Source organism: Chiloscyllium plagiosum, chromosome 21, assembly GCF_004010195.1.
Source record: "Chiloscyllium plagiosum isolate BGI_BamShark_2017 chromosome 21, ASM401019v2, whole genome shotgun sequence".
Lineage (NCBI taxonomy): Eukaryota > Metazoa > Chordata > Chondrichthyes > Orectolobiformes > Hemiscylliidae > Chiloscyllium > Chiloscyllium plagiosum.
In genome coordinates, this window is record NC_057730.1 from 30,504,156 (window position 1) to 30,511,479 (window position 7,324).

Sequence of the window (7,324 nt, forward strand, 5' to 3'; positions counted from 1 at the left end):
CCCCCCCCCATCCGGGACACTGCTCACCAGTCCGTTGTCACAGCTTCCCACAATTCCTAGCGGCCGTCGCTACGCGGTGCATTGTGGGTTCGAGTTCCAGAACATTCTGACCAGCGGAAGGAGCGCGGACGCTGTGACTTATGAGCAGGTCTGACAGTGTCTGTGAAGAGAAATCAAAGTTAACGTTTCGGGTCCGGTGACACTTTCTCCAGATCGTTCAATATTTTTTATTTCAAAAATGTACTTTATTCATAAAATATTTTAATGTGCATTAATTTATAAATCACCCAACACCAGGTTATAGTCCAACAGGTTTAATTGGAAGCACTAGCTTTCGGAGCGTCGCTCCTTCATCAGGTGGTTATGGAGGGCACAATTGTCAGGCAGAATTTATTGCAAATGTTTACAGTGTGATGCAACTGAAATTATACATTGAATAATACCTTAATTGTTTGTTGAGGCTTTCATCTGATAGAATGCTATGGTAGTTTCACTTCTTTCATGTGTAAATCACAAAACCTTAGGCGCACCCACAGACATTCCTATACACACACACGTATGCAGACACTCCCACACACACCCTTACAGACACACACTCTCCCACACTCACCCTCTCAGAGACTTAGACCACACTACACTCATGCACACAAACATACACTCTGTCTCACAGACACACTCAGCCCCCACCCAACACACACACACGCACCCCCTCACAGATTTAAGATACTCTACACTCACATGCACACACATGTACACTCTCTCTCACTCACAACCCCCCCAACCCAGACACACATAAAGACCCACATGCACAAATTTACATATATGTTTGTGGGGTGAATTTGGATTGGCACAGTTACATTATACTTTGCTCAAAAACTGCATGATTAATGTAAAACTCTGTTATCTCACTTTTTAGTTTACAATCAGTCTAAACATCATGGCAAAGACAGAGAACACAGGCAGCTAACACCTTCAATATATTGTCTAGCTATTACCTATTGTTACAGATAACCGGAGAAAGCAACTTTTTAAAAAAAAGATTTTGTGATTTACACATGAAAGAAGTGAAACTATCATAGTATTCTAACAGATGAAAGCCTCAACAAACAAACAAGGTATTATTCAATGTATAATTTCAGTTACATCACACTGTAAACTTTTGCTATAAATTCTGTGTCTGACAATTGTGCCCTCCATAACCACCTGATGAAGGAGCAGCGCTCTGAAAGCTAGTGCTTCCAATTAAACCTGTTGGACTATAACTTGGTGTTGTGTGATTTTTAACTTTGTGCATCCCAGTCCAACACTGGCATCTCCAAATCATACCTAATGAAGAGCAGTGCTCTGAAAATTTGTACTTTCAATTAAACCTGTTGCACTATAATCTGGTGTTGTGTGATTTCTGACTTTATCCATCCCAATCCCACACCGGCACCTCCACATTTTGTGCATTAAAGCAGACCGGGCCACATGTATAATTTGTATTTGGTGGTGTCTTCATCCACCTGACATGCTAACGCTGTTCTCTTGAAAACTGCTGCTAGACATTTTTATTTTTAAATTCAGTGTTTAATGCCAATGCAAAGTCTTTTTGGAGCAAGCCTTCAAACACCCTTTCCAAAAAGAGGATTAAAAAGTTTAATAGGGATGGTTAAAACATTTGGTAACCAGAATGTGAGTTCAGTGGAAATAGCAGAGACTGGTGAAATATTACTGGTTAGAAACAGAATGTGATTTTTTGTCCCCCCAGATCTAAAACAGTGTTCAGTTATTTTTCTTTGTAAAGTAAAACAAGGGACTGCGGGATTCTGGAAATCAAACAAAAACAGCAAGTTTTGGAGAAACCCAGCAGGTCTGGCAACACCTGCGGAGAGAGAAACAGTTCATGTTTGGAATCCAGTGACCTTTTGTCAGAACTAAAAGCCACTAGGAAATATTTGTATTTAAGCTGATGGTGGGTGAGGTTGGGGGAGCGGAGGAGTAGTCGATCTGTAAAAGTAACCCATAGTTTCCGGTTGCTTGCCTTTTGGACACACCACTATTCTCACATCAGCATTTCTGTCTCAGGCCTGCTTCAGTGCTATAGGGAAGTTTAAAGTAAACTGGAGGAACTACACCATGTCTTCCACCAAAATACCTTGCAGTTAACATGGAATCAGAGAGTGTAAATCTTCCTCCATGTGTGTTACCCAACCTCAGGTCCTATTTTGTAAGGGTTGCTCCCAGTACGCATTCCTGATTTAGGGCTTATGCCCGAAACGTCGATTCTCTTGTTCCTCAGATGCTGCCTGACTTACTGTGCTTTTCCAGTGTCACACTTTTCTACTCCCAGTACAGCTAACCCATTTTAGACTATTGACACATCCTGTTAGCGCTCATTCAGCATCACGTCTGTCTGTATTTAGAATTAGAAGTCACTTTGCTTTTCTTTCCTCTGGGCACTATCTCCAGCAATCCAATTCACTCCCACTACCAAAGCCCACTTCTATTATTAGCATAAACACCACCATTTCCCACCAGTTTTCATTACACTGGTTGAATGCAGCTGATATAAAAGGGGATCAGCCTCACAAGAAAAGACCATAAGTGTTAGGCCATTTTTGGAATACTGCATTCAATTCTGGTCTCCCTCATATAGGAAGGAGGTTGTGAAATTTGAAAGTGTTCAGAAAAGATTTGCAAGGATCTTGCGAGGGTTGGAGGGTTTAAGCTGTAGAGAGAGGATGACTAGGGGCAATTTTCCCTGGAGCATCAGAGGCTGAGGGGTGATGTTGTGGAGGTTTATAAAATTATGAGGGGCATGAATGGGATGAATAACTAAGGTCTTTTCCAAGGGGTGGTGGAGTCCAAAACTAGAGGGCATAGGTTTAAGATCAATATCCAGCTTGTTATAGAGTCATACAGTTGTACAGCATGGAAACAGACCCTTTGGTCCAACTCATCCATGCCAACCAGCTATCCTAAATTAATCCATCCCATTTGCCAGCGTTTGGCCCATACCCCTCTGAACCCTTCCTATTCATGTACCCATCAAGATGCCTTTTAACTGTAATTGTACCAGTGTCCACCATTTCCTCTGGCAGCTCAGTCATACACGCACCATCCTCTGTATGAAAAAGTTGCCCCTTAGGTCCCTTTTAAATCTTTCTCCTGTCCCCTTAAACCTATGCTCTCTAGTTTTGGATTTGCCTACCCTGAGAAAAGTCCTTGACTATTCACCCTATCAATGCTCCGCATGATTTTATAAACCTCTATAAGACCATTCCTCAACCTCCAACACTCCAGGGAAATTAGCCCCAGCCTATTCAGACTCTCCCCATAGCACAAACCTCTAACCTCAGCAATGTCCTCATAAATGTTTTCTGTACCCTTTCAAGTTTAACAACATCTTTCATATTGCGGAGCCCAGAATTGAACACAGTATTCCAAAAGTGGCCTAAACAATGTCCTGTGCATCTGCAATATGACATTCCAACTCAATGCACTGACCAATAAAGGCATGTCTTTGGTAAGATAACTGAATATTAATAAGACAAGCTGGATCATTAACGAAGTGTTTAGCAAGCAACAATCCTCCTTGATTGATAACTAACCACCATTGAGTGACAAACTCACCATGATTCTTCCGATGTCGAGATGGGCCTCACTAGAGTTCTGTTCAATCCTTGACTAATCTTGCCATAGCTTACATTACTCAAACCCCAAAAGGTTTTGCCCTATGCCTGCAGCCGATGTTTCAAGTTTTAGAGATGGACCAAGTGCTGGCAAATTGGTCTAGATTAGGTTAGGATATCTGGTCAGCATGGACGAGTTGGACTGAAGGATCTGTTTCCATGGTGTATATCTCTATGACACTATGACTGTATGGTTAAGCTCATGACAAAAGTTTACATTATTGAACTAAGTCATAGCAGCTGGAGCCCACCTGTCCTAATGGTGTTGAAACCAAGTGGGTAATAAAGACTATGCAGTGTTTATTGCATAGTCTTCATATTAAGGAATGTTCCCATCTCATAGAACCTATAGAATCCCTGCAGTGTGGAAACAGGCCCTTCTTCCCAACAAGTCCATAGTGACCCTACAAAGAGTAACTCACCCAGATCCATTCCCTTACCCTATTATCCTACATTTACCCCTGACTAATGCACATTACCTACACATCCCTGAACACTATGGGCAATTTAACATGGTCAATTCACCTAACCCGCACATCTTTGGATTGTGGGAGGAAACCCATGGAGACACAGGGGGAATGTGCAAACTCCACACAGACAGTCGCCCAAGGCTGGAATCAACCCGGTTCCCTGGCACTGTGAGGCAGCAGTGCTAACCATTGAACCACCGGGCTGCCCCATCTGATTCCACACTAGAAAAAAATGTATATCCACTCATAATCAAAACTGACCTGCTAAAAGGATATTGGAAAGTTCAGAATAAATGATCTACCAATCTGGGTTTCATTCGGGGACCTGAGTTGTCCAATATTGCCATCAGCTTAGATCATAATAGTATATATAGGGAAACACAGAAGCCAAACAAATGAATTGAAATCTTTCAAAATCAGTTGTATTCCATGCCAAATAGTTTGTGAGGATGATTCATTAGATCTACTTCACTGATTGGAAAGGGCACATGGCTGAGGTGAAAGAGACCAGACAAAATAACATGGTGATTTAAGTTTTTTTTTATGATTTGAATTTTAATTGTTGTGTCCTTCTGGCACTTTTGCAAGGTTTTTCATTTGATGACGTTGACAATCTAATATTGTGTCTCCTTCAGGTTTCAGTTAGATGAATGCAAGACTAATGAATATCCCAGCATTAGTCAAAATCCCTAAAATATTTCTGCTTTGGCTCCGAAATCCACTTGTTGGTAGCACTTTTAAAGGAGACTGCTTCAAAAATAATTTCCAGGTTCTAACTTTTTCATCTTTTTGCCACCCCTACTCGATGAATATTTTTACAATAAAGCTTTATAAAAAGAATCAGGCTTTTTGCAACCTGTTTGACTCCAGGATGAGCCTTCAACCACGTATCGGCACCATCATCAAGACCACATATTTTCACTTTCTATAGCACAGTTTTTATCTTCCCTTGCCTCAGTTCTTCTGCTGAAAACCTCATTCATACACTCATTACCTCCAGACATGTCTATTCTAAAACATGCCTAGCTAGCTTACCACATTCTACATCACACTTTTATCGGCACTAATACTTACCCCAGCTCTAGCTTCTAGCTCTTCATTTGTTTGCTCTAGCTCTGAGTCAAGACCAATTAAGCAATTAAACACAGGGAACATAGATAATTTACTGGAGTCGCATAATCAAAGATAGAACAATTAAACAATAGATATTTCTACCTCTGTTTCCTCCTTTAAGATATGCTTTAAATCTATCTCTTGGCATAAGTTTTATTCATCTGCCCGAAATTTCCTTCGTGTTATATTTTGTTCATAACATTTATAATAATATTTGTTTTATATTGGGTACTTTGGTATGTTTTATAACATTAAAGGCACAATATAAATATAAACTATTATAAAAGTGTTTCAGTAAGACATTGTCCCTTTAAGGCCTTATATTTGCTGTTACTTGTTTTGCACTTTGGTTATCCAAGAACTGAAAGTAAAGCTTTATCTGTAGTAACATTCAGCTGGTTTTCAAGAGTAAATAATTAACTGCTGCGCCAAGGTTCCATTTCCTCCTAACCTTCGTTCTTCTTAACAGATACGTGTACACAACACACACACGTAGACTGGGAGGTCATTAGAAGGAAACAAAGCCTGAAAAGGGTGAGTAGCTATAATTTTGAGTGACAGTCTATTCAGTCATGGTTAAATTATTAATGCAAAACCCTGGTTTTGGTGGTGGTGGGACACGGGGCACGGTCGATGCTGGGGTGAGGGGACTGATTTGACTCTGACCTTTTAGAATCAGGGCTTGCAGCTTGGAAGTAGAAAATTGTCCGGGTGTGGTGATTGGGTTATGGCAGTGTATGTGCACCAGTTTACAATGAGCAGTGGGCAGCATCTCAACTCTAATGTTTACAAACACCATTAGGCTTGGAAAGAATATTGAGAAAAAGTTTCATCTTCAAAACCAAGATAGAAATCTGACAAAGAAAATCTAACCTTTATAGAATCCACTATATTCTTAATTTATTGATTTTGATAAAGAGAGTGGAATCTTTACTCTCAGATATAAACTGAAGTGCTGGCATAGAAACCTCCGCATCACTAAGGTAAGATTTGTATTTATATAGACCCTTCACAACCACAGGTTTTAAAACCAAGAGCTTTTGTAAGTGTAGTCATTATTATAATGTAGGAAATGTGGCAGCAAGTTTGCATACACCAAGAAGTCACAAGCAACAATGTATTAATGACTAGATCATTTGTTTTTATGTTAATCTAACATCAGTCATTGGGAAAGTACTAAAAAAATCATCATTATTACGTCTTATAATCTTAGAAAAAGCATAGTATGATTCAAGCAAGTCATCCCAGCTTTACAAAAGGGAAGTTCTGTTCAACAAATTTGGTCGATATTTTGAGGATACAGGAAACCAGTAAAAGCAGTATTCTTAGATTTCCAAAAGATATTTGGTAAGGTGTCAATTAAAAGTTTAATGCAAAAGTAAGAATCCTTGGAGTTGGTGGTGACATATTAGCATGGATGTAAGGTTGGTTAATGGAGAGGAAAGACAGTAGGGATAAATGGGACCTTTTTAATTTGCAAGCTGTGGCTAGTAGAGTGCCACAAGGATCATCAGAGACTTCTGCTATTTATAATCTATATTAGAGATTTAGACTAAGAGACAGTGAGTAATGTATTCAAGTTTATGATGTTACAAAACCTAGTGGGAATTCAATCTGTGAGGAGGACACAAAGACAAGTGAATGGGCAACAAGTGGCAGATGGATTATAATCTAGTGGTGAGATTATTCAATTTGGTTATAGAGGCATAGAGTCATAGAGATGTACAGCATGGAAACAGACCCTTCGGTCCAACCCGTCCAGATATCCCAACCCAATCTAGTCCCACCTGCCAGCACCCGGCCCATATCCCTCCAAACCCTTCCTATTCATATACCCGTCCAAATGCCTCTTAAATGTTGCAATTGTACCAGCCTCCACCACATCCTCTGGCAGCTCATTCCGTACATGTACCACCCTCTTCGTGAAAACGTTGCCCCTTAGGTATCTTTTATATCTTTCACCTCTCACCCTGAACCTATGCCCTCTAGTCCTGGACTCCCCGGTCCCAGGGAAAGACTTTGTCTATTTATCCTATCCATGCCCCTCATAATTTTGTAAACCTCTAT

The 7,324-nt window shown here is 40.3% G+C and overlaps 1 protein-coding gene and 1 long non-coding RNA gene across 3 annotated transcripts in view; one reads left to right on the plus strand and one right to left on the minus strand.

Annotated features, from left to right (window-relative positions):
• The window catches only part of nsmce1 (NSE1 homolog, SMC5-SMC6 complex component), a 42,056-nt gene that overhangs the window by 22,326 nt on the left and 12,406 nt on the right, over window positions 1–7,324 (minus strand). Inside the window, exons 1-2 of one of the 2 annotated variants that reach the window (XM_043711655.1) lie at window positions 5,219–5,235; window positions 28–160 (exon numbers count right to left, since the gene is read on the minus strand). The gene's annotated coding sequence lies outside the window, so the exon portion shown is untranslated. Of the gene's footprint in view, window positions 1–27; window positions 161–5,218; window positions 5,236–7,324 lie in introns of those variants that run through there. The other variant, XM_043711657.1, reaches the window with a different exon arrangement.
• Window positions 5,659–7,324, plus strand: part of LOC122560710 — a 15,828-nt gene continuing 14,162 nt past the window's right edge. Inside the window, exon 1 of the long non-coding RNA XR_006314789.1 lies at window positions 5,659–5,791. This is a non-coding gene — a long non-coding RNA (uncharacterized LOC122560710). The remainder of the gene's footprint in view (window positions 5,792–7,324) is intronic.